Source organism: Lampris incognitus, unplaced genomic scaffold, assembly GCF_029633865.1.
Source record: "Lampris incognitus isolate fLamInc1 unplaced genomic scaffold, fLamInc1.hap2 scaffold_113, whole genome shotgun sequence".
Lineage (NCBI taxonomy): Eukaryota > Metazoa > Chordata > Actinopteri > Lampriformes > Lampridae > Lampris > Lampris incognitus.
The window spans coordinates 57,558-75,265 of record NW_026611091.1 but is presented as its reverse complement, the minus strand read 5'-3'; the positions used below and the strand labels follow the sequence as shown (position 1 = coordinate 75,265).

The window sequence follows — 17,708 nt, the reverse complement described above, 5'->3', positions numbered from 1 at the left end:
GTGCTGTCAGACATGGAGATGAAAGGCATTATCAGTAAATCGATCAGTGAGTATGCCTCCCCCCTCGTGATGGTCTGGAAAAAGAACGGAGACCTGAGGATCTGCACCGACTTTCTATGTCTCAATGCCAAGACTGTCAAAGACGCTCACCAGTTGCCCCATCAGGCGGACTGCCTCGCTGCCCTGGGAGGAAACGCCCTGTTCAGCACCATGGCCCTGACTTCAGGGTTCTACAACATCCCGCTCCATAAGTCTGACAGGAGGTTCACAGCCTTCACAACACCCCTCAGCCTGTATGAATATAATCGGCTCCCCCAAGGTCTGTGCAACAGTCCGGCGTCTTTCATGCGCATGATGCTTAGCATTTTCGGTGACCTCAACTTCTCCAGCCTCCTCCGTTACCTGGATGACCTGCTGGTGTTTGCTCTGTCGGAGGAAGAAGCACTGGGGCGGCTGGGGTCGTCTTTACCAGACTCAGAGCCAGTAACCTGAAGCTCTCACAGAAGAAGTGTAACTTTTTGAGGAAGTCTGTGATATTCCTAGGTCATGTGGTTGATGTCAGTGGAGTCTCTGTTGACTAGGAAAAGGTCACTGTCATCTTCGGGTTCCAGAAAGAGGATCTGATGGAAACTGATGGCTGCACCCCCTCCCAGAAGAAGATTAGGTGTTTTCTTGGCATGGCGCTGTACTATCAGCATTTTATCCCTGGTTGTTTGAAGATGGTAAAGCCTCTCTTTGCTTTGACTGGAGGACAGAAGCGCAAGCTGAAGGGCTCTAGAGGCTGCAGGAGAGCGGGGACGTTCCGCACACTGACTCCCCAGGACTGGGATCCGGCTTGTGAGAGGGCTTGTGAGGGCCTGAAGTCTGCACTGCTTCACTCTGTCGTTCTGGCCCATCCAGATTTCAACAAGCCGTTCATCCTCTCTACTGATGTCTCTCTGGATGGTTTGGGTGCAGTGTTGGGCCAGGTCCCTGCCAGCGAAGACAAAGCCCGACCCACCGCATTTGCCAGTAAAGCCCTCAGTTGCAGCAAAGCGAAGTATCCTGCTCACAGACTCGAGTTTCTCGCTTTGAAATGGGCAGTGTTTGACAAGTTCAGCCACTGGCTCAAGGGCCACAAGTTCACCGTCTAGACTGACAACAACCCGCACACATACATCATGATGAAGCCGAGGTTGGATGCGTGTGAGCAGCACTGGGTCTGTAAACTGTCCCCAAACTCGTTTGAGATCAAAAATGTCCCGGGCAGACTGAATGTGGTAGCTGATTCTCTCAGCAGATCTCCCTTTGTCAAACCTCTAGGCCAGCGTCTCCTGTCAGAGCCCTACTCAGAGTTGCTGGGACAAGTGTGCAGCTTCGACGACAGTTGTGTGCAAGATGCATTCCATGTGACCTGTCTTGCTCAGTCTGCCGAGAACCACTCTCTGTGTGCTACTGGGGGCGTGTCATTGTCCGAAGAGGATGTGTCATCTCTCCTCTCCTCCTGTGGGGATTAGGAGTCCGGCCCGACGCAGAGGGCTGCTTCCTTGGCTGGTCACCTTGGCGGGCTAGCTCCTCCTGGCCAAGATGTGTTCTCCTCACTCTCATCCGCAGACGTGCAGAGCCACCAGAGACAGGATCCTACCATTGAGAGAGTCCTACACTTCGTTGAGAGGAAGCGGAGACCTTTGAGGCGTGAGCGGGATAAGGAGAGCATGATGGTGTTATGGATTCTGAAGCAATGGGAGAAACTTACCGTGTTGGATGGAACCCTGTACAGAGTGTCAAAGGACCAAGTGACCAAACACAGGAGGTTCCAGTTGGTTCTTCCAGACTCCCTGAAATCGCAGGCCATGGGTGGCGTTCACGACCTGGCTGGTCACCAGGGTCAGCTTCGTATATTGTCGCTGGTCCGTCAGCGCTTTTTCTGGTACGATATGGAGAGGGATGTGCGAAGCTATGTCAGGAACTGTCCCATATGCGTGCTCAGCAAGACTCCAGAGCCGGCAGCAAGGGCCCCACTGGAGAGCATTACAAGTTTGGCTCCACTGGAACTTGTGTGTATCGACTTTTGGTCTGCTGAAGACGACAACAAGTCTGTGGATGTTCTCGTCATAACTGACCATTTTACCAAGTTAGCACATGCCTTCCCCTGTCAAGACCATACTGCGAAGCGGGTGGCCAAGAAGCTGTGGGAAAAAATTTTTTGTGTCTATGGTTTCCCACAGCACCTTCATTCTGAGCAGGGGGCTAATTTTGAAAGCGAGCTGATTGCTGAGCTTCTGGAGTTGTCAGGCGTTGGGAGGTCCCGAACCTCCCCATACCATCCCATGGGGAATGGGGGCACTGAACGTTTCAATTGTACTCTGGGTAGCATGTTGCGTTCCCTCCCGCCAAAGTCAAAGCACAAGTGGCCTCAAATGGTCCAAACCATGACCTTTGCCTACAACTGCACTCAGCACGAGACGACTGGCTTTGCCCCGTTCTATTTGATGTTTGGGAGGGTTCCGCGCCTGCCAGTCGATCTGTTGTTCAAGAACGTCTTGCGTGACGAGTCAGTCTGCGACTACAATGAATATGTGAAGTCTCTGGCTGCCGATTTCTAGTCTGCCATGTTGCTGGCCCAGAAGAACTCGTCTGTGGAGCGAAAACATCAGTCGGACCAGTACAACAAAAGAGTCAAGGGCTTACCTCTTTTTGTCGGTGACCGGGTCCTAGTGGCGAACAGAGGCGGAAGAGGCAAGCGGAAACTAGCCGACAAGTGGGAGCCGGATGTTCGCACTGCTGTTGCTTCCAAGCCACAGTTCCACATCTACAGGATCAGGGACCGCAATGGTTGTGTGAGGATTGTCCACAGGAACCTCCTCCTATTAGTCAACTTCCTCCCTCTCCACAACACACTGGTTATGGAGGGTGATCTTGTCCAGGGTGTTGACACAGTGACCCATGACCCCTCTATACTGCACATGCCTGATCCTGAAGTGGCAGTGTCAGAGCCTGACAGTGAGACCGAGCATTCAGGAGTGGATTCATCCTCATGGCAGAACCCGGATGAACATGATCGCACTGCTTCCTGGGTCTGTGATCAGTCCAGCCATACAGAGATGGAGCGTGTCAGTGACTTGCCTGTTGAGTGCACCCCCTCCCCTGCAGTAGATGTCCTCCCCACCGATGATGCTGCTCATCTCACACCGTACCCCGTCCCCTTGCCCCATGCCCCTCCCTTTACTGACATCCTACCTCAGAGCCCTGAGAATAGTGTTCGCTCTAGGTATGGCAGGGTAGTGAGGCCAGTTCATAGGTTGTTTGAAACCATGGTTCAGTTCAGTCCACGCTTTACTGTTGCTCCACAGTCTGCCTCCTTTTTGTTTTAGGCCTAATGTGTTTATATGGGTAGTGTAACGTAGGCCTACATTGCTGTTTGGTTCTTGTAATGTACACAGTGGAATTTGCCAATCCTTTTTTTATTTGGTTGATTTCATTTTGTGAGTCGTCGCCCCTTTGTGCCCATTTTGGTGAGGTGTAAAAGGCACCTTGTGTTGTCCGTGGAGTGGTTTTAGATATGGTTAAGTGCTTCGCCAGTCTGTGGCCCTCCTAACCTTAGTAGGTGGCAGGTATTGCTGACTTTATTGTGGGTGATTGCAATTTGTGATATGTTCCAATTTTTGTGTAATTCTAGGGAGGTGAATGTAGCATGGTTAAAAATGTCATAACCAAAATACGTTGTATAATTACACAAAGCATCACCACATGATTATTATTATTATTATTATTATTATTTTCATTGCTAACATTATTATTATATCATCAGGAAACGCTTACAGTAGCCCCTCCCTGTTGTGACCCCATTTCCTGTTAGTAGCCCCAAAACGTATGTTCACCCTGACCTCTGCCTCTTTCCTGCTTTGGACATGTAGAAAGAGGTATGTGTTCATTTTTGTCTGGTCCTGTAATTTATTTTATCCATTCCTAATGTGTCTTATGTCTAATGTCGGTCCTAATTATTGCGTAGGCTACAGTAGGAGCTGATCTGAAGTTTCCTGAAACCTGTCCTGTTTTGTTTATATGCGACAGGTATGTTTTATTTCTTTTTGTATAAAATTGTGTTGCTAGCTGTGCGCTCTTTCCCGCTTTGGACATGTAGAAAGAGGCTACAGTAGGAGCTGATCTGAAGTTTCCTGAAACCTGTCGTTTTGTTTATATGCGACAAAATACAGATCCCATGCATGAGAGAAGTTGTCCTGTCTTTCCTACACAACGCAAAGGAAAAAGTACACCGGTCACACTTGTCTGTTCATTACCCAGTATATATTCCGGTCCATTAGCCTTTCTTGTTTGCCAGATCGTAATTTTTGCTGCCTGCCTGCTTCGTATCCTGCCTGATTATATGTATTGCCTTTTTATCAGTAAAGTCAATCTTCTGCTTATCTCTTGCCTTTGCTCGGTGATTCTGCATGTGGGTCGTCTGATCTGTGACAATATTATCTTGTATAGTTTTTTGTCTTTAATTTTTTCATTTAAAATGCGTTTTTTTCACGATTTCACATGGTATACCTGGGGCTTAGTTCAACACTTTGGCTCAGAGCGAATTGCTTAGTTAAACACTTGTGATAAGGTAAATACCACACACACACACACACACACACACACACACACACACACACACACACACACACACACACACACACACACACACACACACACACACACACACACTTGCTTGCTGGTTGTCCATCGTGCCCGATGATGACCATCTTCTTCTATTTGTGGGTCCTTTGATGGCTGACTAGTCCGATCCTGGATATACAGTTGCGGTTGCAGACCGGGCATGTAATAGTGGTGTGGGGGGGGGGGGTAGCTTTGTGAGCATGCCTCTTCGCACGCTTTGCTACACGGTGTTGTGTGCGCTGGTTTTCCATGTACTTCACTCCCTCTGAGATGTGAGAGCGCCAGGTTGTGCGGCAGAAAGCAAGTTCCTCCAAAGAAGAGGGGCTGATCTGACATCTTTTTAGTGTGGTCTTCATTTGGCCTTTGAACCGCTTCTTCTGCCCACCAGCAGTGCGCTGGCGAAGGCGCAGTTGGCCGTAGAGGACTTTTCGTGGGAGTCGTTCGCTGGGCATGCGAATAACATGCCCAAGCCACCTGAGTTGATGGTGTTTTAGGGTAGACTCCACGCTGCAGCTGCCTGCCCGCCCCAACCCCTCTGTGCGTGGCACTCTGTCCTCCCAAGTAATGCCGAGGATCCTCTGGAGACATTTTACATGGAAGGCCTCCAGGCGTCTGAAATGGTGGCTGTAGATGGTCCATGCCTCACATCCATAGAGTAGTGTGGAGCTGCACACTGCTCTGTAAACAAGCACTTTGGTGTGGAGATTGAAGTTGCTGTTTTGGAAAACCCTTCTCCTTAGACGGCCAAAAGATGTTGAGGCTTGTTTGAGGCGGTGCTGAATCTCATCGTCTATTGTGCAGGTGTCGGATAGTATACTTCCCAGATATTTGAAGGCAGGAACAGTGGCCAGTTGTTGCCCTTTTGCTGTGAAGGTTGTTGGGTGGTTTGGGAGGCCGGCAGTCAACTGAAAGATTACCTCTGTCTTTTGGGTGTTAATAATCAGTCCCATTCTCCTGTATGCAGTTACAACTGCCGACAGAGTGTTTTGTAGGGCTTCTGGTGTGTGAGCTACCAGGGCACAATCGTCGGCATACTGTAGCTCAATAATGGTCTCAGAGGTCAACTTGGTGGTTGCCTGAAACCTCCTGATGTTGAATAGGTTTCCATCGAGCCTGAAGTCAATGGTAACGCCAGCCTGCTTCTCCAGCCTCCTTCGTAACAGTGTTGTAACAGAGACTAAGAATATTTTGAACAGGACTGGGGCTAGCACACAGCCTTGTCTGACTCCAGTCTGCACACCAAAGGGCTCAGAACTACAGTTCCCCACTACCACTCGGGCCATCATTCCTGAGTGAAACTGTCCAAGAATGGTAAGAAACTTGAGTGGACATCCAAATTTCTTCAGGACTTGCCACAGCAGGGCCCGGTTAATTGTATCAAAGGCCTTTGAGAGGTCTATGAATTAGATCCTTGTGCTGTTCTCTGCATTTCTCCTGGAGCTGGCGTATGACAAAGATCATGTCAACGGTCCCTCTATCCTTTCGGGAGCCGCATTGTGACTCTGGTATAACCTGTTCGGCTATTGCGAGCGTTAGTCTGCGGAGCATGATCTTGGCTAGAACCTTTCCTGCAATGGCCAGCAGTGAAATACCCCTACTGTTGGAGCAGATGGATTTGTCTCCTTTGTTTTTATAAATGGCCACAATGTTGGCATCTTTCCACTGTTGGGGGACAACCTCGCGACCCCACACCTCAAGGATATAGAGATACAGTGTCCTCGTACAGAGGTAGCCTCCTTCCTTGAGGATTTCAGCTGGAATATTATCAGGTCCAGGGGTTTTGTTGTTTTTCAGGGTCTTGACTGCATGTAGGATTTCTTTAAAAGATGGTGGGAGGTCTAGGTCTTGCAAGGTAGGCTGTTCAGGGAGTTCTGCCAGTACAGTTGAGTCCACTGGGGTGGGCTGGTTGAGCAGGGTGTTAAAATGCTCGGCCCACCGCTCCACTAACAGGGCCTGATCCTTGATGAGAGTTGTTCCATCAGCAGACCTAACGGCTGTCAGGGAGCAGTTTCTGGGGCCATAGATGGTCTTAACTGCATCATAGAAACCATGCATGTCGTTCCTGTCTGCATGAGCCTGGATTTCGTTTGCTTTCAAAATCCACCACTCATTTTGCAGTTTCCGCAGAGTTGCTTGGGCCTCAGAGCGGAGGTCTTGCCATTTTTTCTTGAGAGGTTGGGATAGTGGGTTGCTGAGGGCGGCTCTCTGTGCCTTATGCATGTTGTCCAGGAGGGTGGAGATCGTTCCGGCATTGTCATCAAACCAGTCCTGATGTTTCTTGGTTTTGAAGCCAATGGATTGGGCTGCATTGTCAAAGAAGGTGGTGCTCAGAGAGGTCCACTTTTCATCCATCCCAGACTCTGAGTTGATCAGCTGTTCAATGTCAACTAAGTTGTCGGCTAGAGAACGACGGAAGGTGTTTCGGGTGTCGCTGTTGGATAGTCTGGCGCAGTGGAGTGGTTTCGTTTTTGGCCCAGATTGGCTTCTCAAGGGTCGGACATGTACTCTGACTTTTGTCAGGATCATATGGTGGTCTGTCCAGCAGTCTGCTCCTCGCATAGCTCTTGTAAGGAGCACGTCTTTAAGATCAACCCGCCTCACGATAGCATAATCAAGCAGGTGCCAGTGTTTGGATCTGGGATGCATCCAGGATGCCTTGTATTTATTATTTTGTTGGAAAATGGTGTTTGTGATGGTGAGGTCATATTCCGAGCACAGACTAAGAAGTCTTATGCCATTGGGGTTGACTTTTCCAATGCCGTGGGCGCCAATCACTCCATTCCAATTTTGCATATTCTTCCCAACTCGGGCATTAAAATCACCAAGCAAAATGACTTTGTCGCTCCTTGGGATGTTGATGAGTATATCATGGAGTGCCTGGTAGAAGCGATCTTTCTCTTCATCATGGGATGGTAAAGATGGAGCATAGGCACTTATCAAGGTGATGTATCAACATTTTGCGAGGGGTATACGGAGAGTCATAAACCGCTCATTAATGCCCACTGGTGTTTCTTGGAGTTTGGGTAAGAGACTGTTTTAATTGCAACACCAACTGCATGGATGTGTTGACCTCCTAGGGGGTATCCTTTCCAAAAGAAGGTGTAGCCCTCTCCTACTTCGTTGAGCGAGCCCTCTTCAAGGAGCCTGGTCTCACTGAGTGCCGCCACATCCACACAATAGCGCTTCAGCTCGCTGGCAATAAGTGCTGTTCTGCGTTGAGGTCTGTCCGTTCCATGGCTGACGTCCAGGAGTGTCCTTATGTTCCATGCTGCAAATCTTAGTGGTATAATGTTTGTTTTTCGACCGCATAGTGGAATGGCGACCGCATAGTGGAATGGCCCGGCAGGTGCGGTTTCCTGCCCAGGCGCAGTGTTGAGTGGGCAATTTTTGGGCCACCTTTTCTAGGCCGTTCCCCGAAAGGGGTGAGCAGTGCGGTCCCTAAATAGGGCTGCTCAGACGCACAGCGGTCTGCCGGAAACAGCTGCCACTCAATCCCAGCTGCTAACGACCGTTGCCCTGTGCCGCTGGCGTGCAGAGTTCCAACTAAGAGCTCCTAGGTCATTCAGACCTGGTCCCGTCATTGGATACTCCATCGCCGCCAGACTTTGTGAGGTCGGGGACTCAGGTAGCAGACGATACCTGCGCAGAGATGTTTTTTAAAGTGGCATGGGGGGTGCGCTTCTCCCAACGCCACATGACTTGATTGTAGAGGAGATGGTTCCGATGGCAAGGGGGATCCCTAGACGACCGGCACCTCCACACAACTTCAGGGGGCTGCTGGAAATCCAATTTTTCGGAAATCACCTTGAAGCGTGCCGCCACAGCTTGCTTTTCTGTTGGGGTGAGCTCCCTTAGCCTTATGTCTTCCCAGACTCACCCACTAGGCAGCGGGACAGTGGTTGATAGTTGCCAGGGCGTGTCCACCAGGGTGGGCCTGCACACCATATCTCTGGGGCCCACTGCTGCTCCGAGATCCCCTGCCAAGTTAGCCTGGGGCCGCAAGACCCCAGTTACCATGTCTGGCCACGGGGAGGACTGGCAGGAGTCTTGGTGAAGGAGAGGCTATGTACTGGCAAGGGAAGGCTTACACGCTAGGATGCTTCCCTATTCGCCACAAAGGCTAGCCAGCGGCAGCAAGCTAAGGGTGGGAGGGAGACAAGCGGGTTGGAAGAACACATGCACCTTCCCTCCATCTACACGCTGCTGCACTAGACGCATCACAACAGCCTGTGTGTATGTACACACACACACACACACACACACACACACTCACACACACACACACATCAACAGGGATACAAGAAAAAAGATTTTAGTGTAAGATTTTAATATGCATTAAAATCTTTTTTCCTGTATCCGTGTGGACATTCTGCTCCCCATTAGTCGAGCACTCGACACCATTGACGGTTTAGGAAAAAAAATGCTATATACTTAGTTGTTGATATTCTGCTCGTCATTAGTTGAGCACTTATAACAACACCATAGACGATTTCAGAAAACAACGCTATATAAACTTAACACAAAATGTAAGGAAATTTGTGTTTGGTAGATTATTTCTTTGTTGTAACGATGCTTCTTGGCATAAATCTTATATCAGGCAACTGATTGTCAGCACCTGGGGTACCAGAAGCTCAAAACAAGAGTCAATAGCAACAGCAAAGTAAGCTGTTTGGCGTTGGCAGGGAAGTTTGGCAAATTTTTCATGGGCGCAACCCACATACTCAGCTCTGCTGTTCATCCCACAAATGCATGTTCCTTACACATGTGGCCCCATTTAAAAGGGAAATAAACAGGCTTTCCAACGGTATAAGATTTATTGCCAAGAAGCATTGTTACAACAAAGAAATAATCTACCAAACACAAATTTCTGGAATTTTTGTGCTAAGTATATATATATATCGTTTGTCGTTTGCTGAAAACGTTGCATCGGTTGCTCGCTCCTGCAGATTTCTCCTCTATAACATCAGGAGGATTCGCCCATTCCTCACCGACGAGATGGCACAGGTGCTCATCCAGGCTCTGGTCATCTCCCGGCTGGACTACGGCAACTTCCTCCTTGCTGGCGCCCCGGAGTCGGCCATCAGACCTCTGGAGCTTGTTCAGAAAGCTGCAGCTCATCTGGTGTTCAACCGCCCTAAGTTCTCCCACACAACTCCCCTTCTCGTGTCCCTACACTGGCTACCAGTTGCTGCTCGCATCCAGTTTAAGACTCTGGTGCTAGCCTACAGGGCAGTGAAAGGAACAGCTCCTTCCTATCTCCAGGCCATGGTCAAGCCCTACACCCCCGCCCGACCACTTCGCTCTGCTGCCTCGGGACGCCTGGTTGCCCCATCGCTCAGAGGCCCTTGCTGCTGATCGACCCGGTCGCGGCTCCTGTCCTGGCCCCATAGTGGTGGAATGAACTCCCCATTGATGTCAGGACAGCGGAGTCGCTGCCCATCTTTCGGCACAGGTTGAAAACTCACCTCTTCAAGAACTACTACCCAGTTACTTGTTCTTAGCACTTATTGTATTCACTCATTAAAAAAAATAAAAATCTCTTTCTTGCACTTTTATTTTAGCACTGGTTTTGCTCTTAGATGCTTGTTTAGATGCACTTATGACCTCTGATGACTAGTAGTTCTCCTTATTTCCTACATTAAATGACGCACTTATTGTAAGTCGCTTTGGATAAAAGCGTCTGCTAAATGACTGTAATGTAATGTAATGTAATGTAATATACAGCGCATCCGGAAAGTATTCACACCCCTTCACTTTCCCCACATTTTGTTATGTTACAGCCTTATTCCAAAATGGATTCAATTCCTTTTTTTAATCAATCTACATACAATACCCCATAATGACAAAGCCAAAAAGTTTTGTGGAAATTTTTGCAAATGTGTTAAAAATAAAAAAACTGAAATATTGCATGTACATAAGTATTCACACCCTTTACTCAGTACTTGGTTGAGGCACCCTCGGCAGCGATTACAGCCTCAAGTCTTCTTGGGTATGAAGCTACAGGCTTGGCACAGCTTTATTTGGGGTATTTCTCCCATTCTTCCTCTGCAGAGCCTCTCGAACTCTGTAAAGTTAGATGGGGAGCGTCGCTGCACAGCTATTTTCAGGTCTTTCCAGAGATGTTCAATGGGGTTCAAGTCTGGGCTCTGGCTGGGCCACTCAAGGATATTCACAGACTTGTCCCGAAGCCACTCCTTCGTTATCTTGGCTGTGTGCTTAGGGTTGTTTTCGTGTTGAAAGGTAAACCTTCGCCCCAGTCTGAGGTCCTGAGCGCTCTGGAGCAGGTTTTCATCAAGGATCTCTCTGTACTTTGCTCCATTCATCTTTCCCTCGATCCTGACTAGTCTCCCAGTTCCTGCCGCTGAAGAACATCCCCACAGCATGATGCTGCCACCACCATGCTTCACTGTAGGGATGGTATTAGCAAGGTGATGAGCGGTGCCTGGTTTCCTCCAGACGTGACGTTTGGCATTCAGGCCAAAGAGTTCAATCTTGGTTTCATCAAACCAGAGAATCCTGTCTCTCATGGTCTGAGAGTCCTTTAGGTACTTTCTGGCAAACTCCAAGCGGGCTGTCATGTGCCTTTTACTGAGCAGAGGCTTCCGTCTGGCCACTCTACCATAAAGGCCTGATTGGTGGAGTGCTGCAGAGATGGTTGTCCTTCTGGAATGTTCTCCCATCTCCACAGAGGAACGCTGGAGCTCTGTCAGAGTGACCATCGGGTTCTTGGTCACCTCCCTGACCAAGGCCCTTCTCTCCCGATTGCTCAGTTTGGCTGGGCGGCCAGCTCTAGGAAGATTCCTGGTGGATCCAAACTTCTTCCATTTATAAATGATGGAGACCAATGTGCTCTTCGGGACCTTCAAAGCTGTAGAAATTTTTTTGTACCCTTCCCCAGATCTGTGCCTCGATACAATCCTGTCTCGGAGGTCCACAGACAATTCCTTTGACTTCATGGCTTGGTTTCTGCTCTGACATGCACTGTCAACAGTGGGACCTTATATAGATACGTGTGTGCCTTTCCAAATCATGTCCAATCCATTGAATTTACTACAGGTGGACTCCAGTCAAGATGTAGAAACATCTCAAGGATGATCAGTGGAAACAGGATGAACCTGAGCTCAATTTTGAGTGTCATAGCAAAGGGTGTAAATACTTATGTACATGCAATATTTCAGATTTTTATTTTTAATAAATTTGCAAAAAATTCTACAAAACCTTTTTCACTTTGTCATTATGGGGTATTGTGTGTAGATTGATGAGGGGAAAAAAGGAATTTAATCCATTTTGGAATAAGGCTGTAACATAACAAAATGTGGGGAAAGTGAAGAGGTGTGAATACTTTCCAGATGCACTGTATAAACCCGGTGGTAAAGGGGTATTAGCGTAGAACAGAAATAAATTCATTTAAATCCTTATAAACTCAGAAACCACGATTCAAGTCCCTATTTATGTTATTGTGACGTTTATGCTACACTTTAAGAATGGGCTGTGTATTGCAGACACTATCACTCGTCAGGAAGTGAACAATGTTCGTTGTGGCCACGTTTTTTTGGACCATGCATAGCAGAGAAAACGAAAAATTGCAGACCAGATGATGGTGAGGGTTTTGTGTCCGCCATAAGATCGTTCAACCTTTGAGAAGCTGCCACTGCTGTATTTATTGTATTTGTAATTGTATTTATGCAAGTATTTTTTTTTGTATTTCAAGCTGCATTTAACTGAAGCGATTGTTCCCTCCCAAAAACAAACAAAAAAAAAACTATCACACCCACAGAGCTAAAGTGGGATGTTGTGAACCCCTTAACTTTTATCCATCCACATTTTTACTATCAAAATAAAGACCCTAAAATTGTATTTGAATGTTCCGTGTGTAATTCCCCCAGCTTCAACTTTTGGTACCAGGAGTGGGGTCCCTATTGTGATACTTTCAAAAAATGTTGTGAATGCAGCTCAAAATAAATAAATACGGTAATGGTGAAGAGTGGCCCAGCTGTCCCCTTGAAATAGAGGAAGCAGTGCCTGGTGTGCCAGAGAAGTCCTGGGAGAAGACTGGGAATCCAGAGTTTAGAGAAGACGTCACTAGAGTCCCTACTTTAAGTCTACCCTGCTGCCCTGTCTCTACCCTTTGTCAAAGTGTATGAGACTAGACTGGACTTTGAAAAAAAAATAAAAATGGAAAAATGTCAACAGTGAATGAGGAGTGAAAGTGAGGTAGAAGAAATTGATGTACAGGCACAGATTAGAGAACTGATTCGAAAACAGGAACAAATAATGAATGCAGTTGCCTCAGTGAATGATGCACCCACTAGATGCTACGTTTATGTTCCTAGAGAACGTCACATTTTGCCATTTGGTGGTGATTTTGATGAAGATGGGAGATCTGTTGATGATTTTATTGAAGCGGTTAAACATGTTTTACATGCAAGAAATCAATCTGCTCCTGAACAGTTTGATTTTGTCATGTCCCTCCTGAAAGGGCCAGCCTTAAAGGAGGTGTGTTTGAGAAATGATGGTAGAACTGATCAGGTAACTGACCTCTAACTATTTCAATGAAGCTTTTGGGGACAAACGTAGTGCTTCTCAGTTACTGCAGAGCATTTATAGCTGTAAACAGAGGGAATGTGAGAACATGCGTGACTTTTCACATGCTTTCTCACAAGCCCTAACCTTAGTGCCGAAACAACGTCCTGGTTCTGTAGCTAATGGAAAAGTGATACTCGGGGATCAGTTTGTTGAGGGAGTCAGAGACCATTTATTGAAACGAGAACTCTGTAAATATATCAGAACTCACCCAAATGCTATTATGATAGAAGTGCGTGAAGAAGCTCACTTATGGACTATGGAGGAGTCAGGAGAACATGTAGAGGTGACTACAATGAAAAAAATGGGCTCTATCTCACTACCGATGTGCATTGTACAACAGTTACAGGCAGTGAGAAGACAGTCTCTCTAGAGGATGTAATGAAAATCATTGCAGAGAAAGGCGAAGCCATCAGTAAATTAACACAGATAGTCCAGGATTTGGCTATGCAGACCAAGGGCACTGTTGCCTTTTTAGATAGCAAACCTAGAGCTCAGCCTAAATTCACAGATGAGGTAAGCTGATATGTTTCAAGTGCCAGACTGTGTGACATATTGCTAAGAATTGCAGATAGAAGCGTCACAATACTTCTACAGACCTTGCCTTCACACATGCTCTGGGTAACGAGACCCCCCCCCCTTGTAGAGAGTCAGGCAATTCGGGAGCAAATAGACGACTCACAGAAAGGACAAACAACCTGAGACAAGGTGACAGAGCGTGCAATAGGAAAATGCCCAGTAAAAGAGCTTAACATCGGTGATACTACAGCACATTGTTTAGTGGATACTGGTAGCAATGTAAGCACCATCACTGAAAAGTTCTTTTGGAAGCACTTGGAAGGGAAGGCTATGCAGTCCACCTCCAGTTGGCTTCGAATAACTGCTGCAAATGGACTAGAGATACCTTATCCAGGTTACCTTGAATTGGAAGTTGAAGCAGATTGTGGCTTTTTGGTTGTGAAGAACTCTACGAGCACCCATATGACAGAACCCTGTATCATTGGTGTGCATATCATTCGCAGGTGTTGGCAGTTAGTTCAATATGAATTTGATACCACACAGGGTGGTACATTCGATTCAGAATGCAAAACTGTGTTTCAGCAAATGCAGAAATGCAATGTTGATAAGAAAGACATTGCTAGAGTCGCTAGTGGAGATAAGGTACACATACCTGCATCATCCGTAGCCACTATTATGGTAAGGGGAACCCTTAAGGGGCTGAGAAAAGTGCTCAACTGCTGGTAGAACCTGAGAACACACCGCTCCCTCAAGGTCTGGCGGTCATTCCAACGTTGGTGAGTGGTCAGCGTCAAATCTTTCTAGTCCAAGTTGTCAGTTTCTAACAAGAGGATGTGTGGCTCTGCCCAAGAACCCAGCTGGGTATTGTATGTCGAGTTGAGAGTGTTGACAGTGAACAGATCTGTGAAGTAAATTTTCAGTGCATCTCTGCTGATGTTGAGCAGGTCACAGTGGAGAAAATTGATTCTGGTGCTCAGAGTAGAGTGCAGTCAGTTATTGTCAAGTTTAACATTGGTGGCACAGTTGAAGAGAGAAACAAACTATGTGAGTTACTAGCTAAGTACAGTTAAGGTCAACATTATTAGGTTCCTTTATGAAATCAAACAAAACCCTTAACTTTTCCATGGATATGACCATAACCAAAAGTGTTCATAGTTTAATGGCTTCCAAAAGATCAAAGACAAAATCTCCACTAAGCTTGATTAAGATATTTTACTGATGCCTTGAATTGAAACAAAACAAAAATGACAAGGCCAAAATTATTAGCCCTCTGACAATTAATAGTCAATAGTGTAACCTTTCTGACTCACAATTCACAACAACCTCTTATGGTAGCTCCTAACTAGGTGGGCAAATGTCTCTTGAGGAATCTCGGCCCATTCTTCCATGGCAAATTGTTCCAGCTCATTCAAATTGCGTGGCTTTCCAGCATGGACATTAACCTTGAGCTCCCGCCACACATTCTCAATAGGATTGAGATCTGGGCTCTGAGAGGCCCACTCCAGGACCTTGCTTTTGGTGTCCTTCAAAAAGTTTTGGACTAACTTGGATGTATGCTTCGGATCACTGTCTTGCTGGAAGACCCAGCAAGCTAGACTGGCAGCAGATGTCTTTACATGATCCTTCAAAATGTCAACGTAATCTTCTTTCTTCATGATCCCATGCACCCCAACAAGGTTCCCTGTGTCTGAAGCAGCAAAACAGCCCCACAGCATTATGCTCCCACCACCATGTTTAAATGTGGCAACTGTGTTTTTTGGGTTGAAGGCCTCTCCCTTCCTACGCCAAACAAAAGCAACATCCATGTGCCTAAACAGTTCAAGTTTAGTCTCATCAGAGCAAAGGACAGACTTCAAAAACTCATGCCTATGTTTCAGATGTTCACGGACAAACTTCAGTCTGACTTTGATGTGCCGCTGTCTGAGCAACAGAGTTTTGCTTGGACGATGACTTCGAAGCCCACCACGATGAAGAGCCCTCACAACAGTCTTCCTTGAAACATCAAGCCCAGAAGAGGCCAGTTCAGCAACAGTCCTCTTGGCAGAGATCCGGGATTGTTGTTGACATCTCTGACTATTTTCTTCTCCAAAGTTTTTGAAATCTTGCACTTTCGAGTATGCCTTGGTTTGTTTCTAACAGAATTTGTTTCCTAGTGAGTTGCAATGGTGCAATGGACAGCTGTTCTAGACACCGTGAAATGCTTGGACATGGCAGTGTAGCCTTCCCCCTTAAAATGAGCATCCACTATCTTCTTTCTGAGTTCCAGACTGATTTCTTTACTTTTTGGCATGACGAAATTACTTCTTACCAAGAATTTAAGAGTAGTCCCTCTCAATCAAGTGTTCAAATGCAACTAGCCCTATGCATTGGAGTCCCTTAAGTAAAGTTCAATGCTGATTTATTGCTCAGGTGTGGTTTGAAAGCAAAAAGAAAAAAAAAGAAAAAATCATATGGGGGCTAATAATTTTGACCACCTCAATTTTCACTACATTTGGTATAAAGCAAACCTGAAGATTTATTTTAGATTCCAAAATGTACCAAATAGGGGCCTTAACATTGATGAATGTTTTACTGTGTAAAGTTTTATGAATGATGCAAACATTGGGCAGAATTTTAGGGAAATGTTTAATAGTTTGTTGGGGGCTAATAATTTTGACCTTAACTGTACATAGATGTTTTCACTGATGATGATAATGATCTTGGCTTTACTGATCAGGTTAAGCATGAAATTAAGGAGGTTGATGAGGAACCAGTTGCACAACCATACCATCACATTCCCCTGACAAAGTACAGAGAGGTCTAAGAGCACATTTCAAAGCTATTGAGGAAAGGTGTCATTCAGGGTAGTGACAGCTCTTATGCTTCTCCTGTGGTGATTGTATGGAAGCCCGATGGTACTATACGTCTGTGTGTAGACTATAGAAATTTAAATCAGAAGACAAAGAAACATGTGTTCCCACTATCCTGCACTGATGCGAGCTTTGACGCTTTACAAGGCACAAAGTTTTTCTCAACCATTGGTCTTGCCAGTGGATACCACATGGCGGCAGTAGATGAACATGACAGGCATAAGACAGAATTTGCAATGTCTTTTGGTCTGTTTGAATATCTTCGCATGTCCATGGGTGTTTGCAATGGATCTACAACGTTCCAATGGTTAATGCAGGCAACAATGAGGGACCTGGTTTTCCAGATTATGCTAGTGTATTTGGACGACATACTAGTGTATTCACAGAGTTTCCAGGAACATGTAGAGAGGCTAGAAACAATGCTAAAACGCCTTAAAGAGACAAGAATGAAAGTGAAGTGGGAGAAATGCCCTTGCCTTCAAAAAGAAGTCAAGTTCCTGGGGCATGAATTCGCCGCAGACGGTATAGCTACAGATCCTGGAAAAGTAGCAGCTGTAAAACAATGGCCAGTCACTGCTACATTGAAGGAACTTAGATCATTCCTTGGGTTTTGTAGTTATTATATGAGATATGTTGAGGGTTTTTCAAAGATTGCCGGTCCACTTCATGATGTTGTGAATTTGTGTCTTAATGTTGGCAACCCAACTAAAGTCAACCAAATGCTTTGTGCATTATGGAACACAGAATGTCAAAATGATTTTGACGCCTTGAAAGAAAAACTTAGTTGGTTATGCTGATTTTACTCGTTCATTCATATTAGAGACCTATGTGAGTAGTCATGGCTTAGAAGCGGTCCTATATCAGCAACAGGATGATAGAAAAAGAGTACTTGCATATGCCAGTCGGAGGCTGAGAAACGCAGAAAAGAACTATCGCAGCATGAAGCTTGAACTACTGTCACTCAAATGGGCAATAGTAGAGAAATTCTGTGGATATCCGCTTGGTTCAAAATTCACAGTAGTGACTGACAACAACCCCTTGTGTCATCTCAAAGGTGCAGAAGTAGGGGCTATAGAGCAAAGGTGGGTAACGCAGTGGGCCGCATTTGAT

The 17,708-nt window shown here is 46.4% G+C and overlaps 1 pseudogene; it reads left to right on the top strand.

Annotated features, from left to right (window-relative positions):
- The first annotated feature begins 2,591 nt into the window (after positions 1–2,591).
- The window catches only part of LOC130132130 (uncharacterized), a 53,458-nt pseudogene continuing 38,341 nt past the window's right edge, over positions 2,592–17,708 (top strand).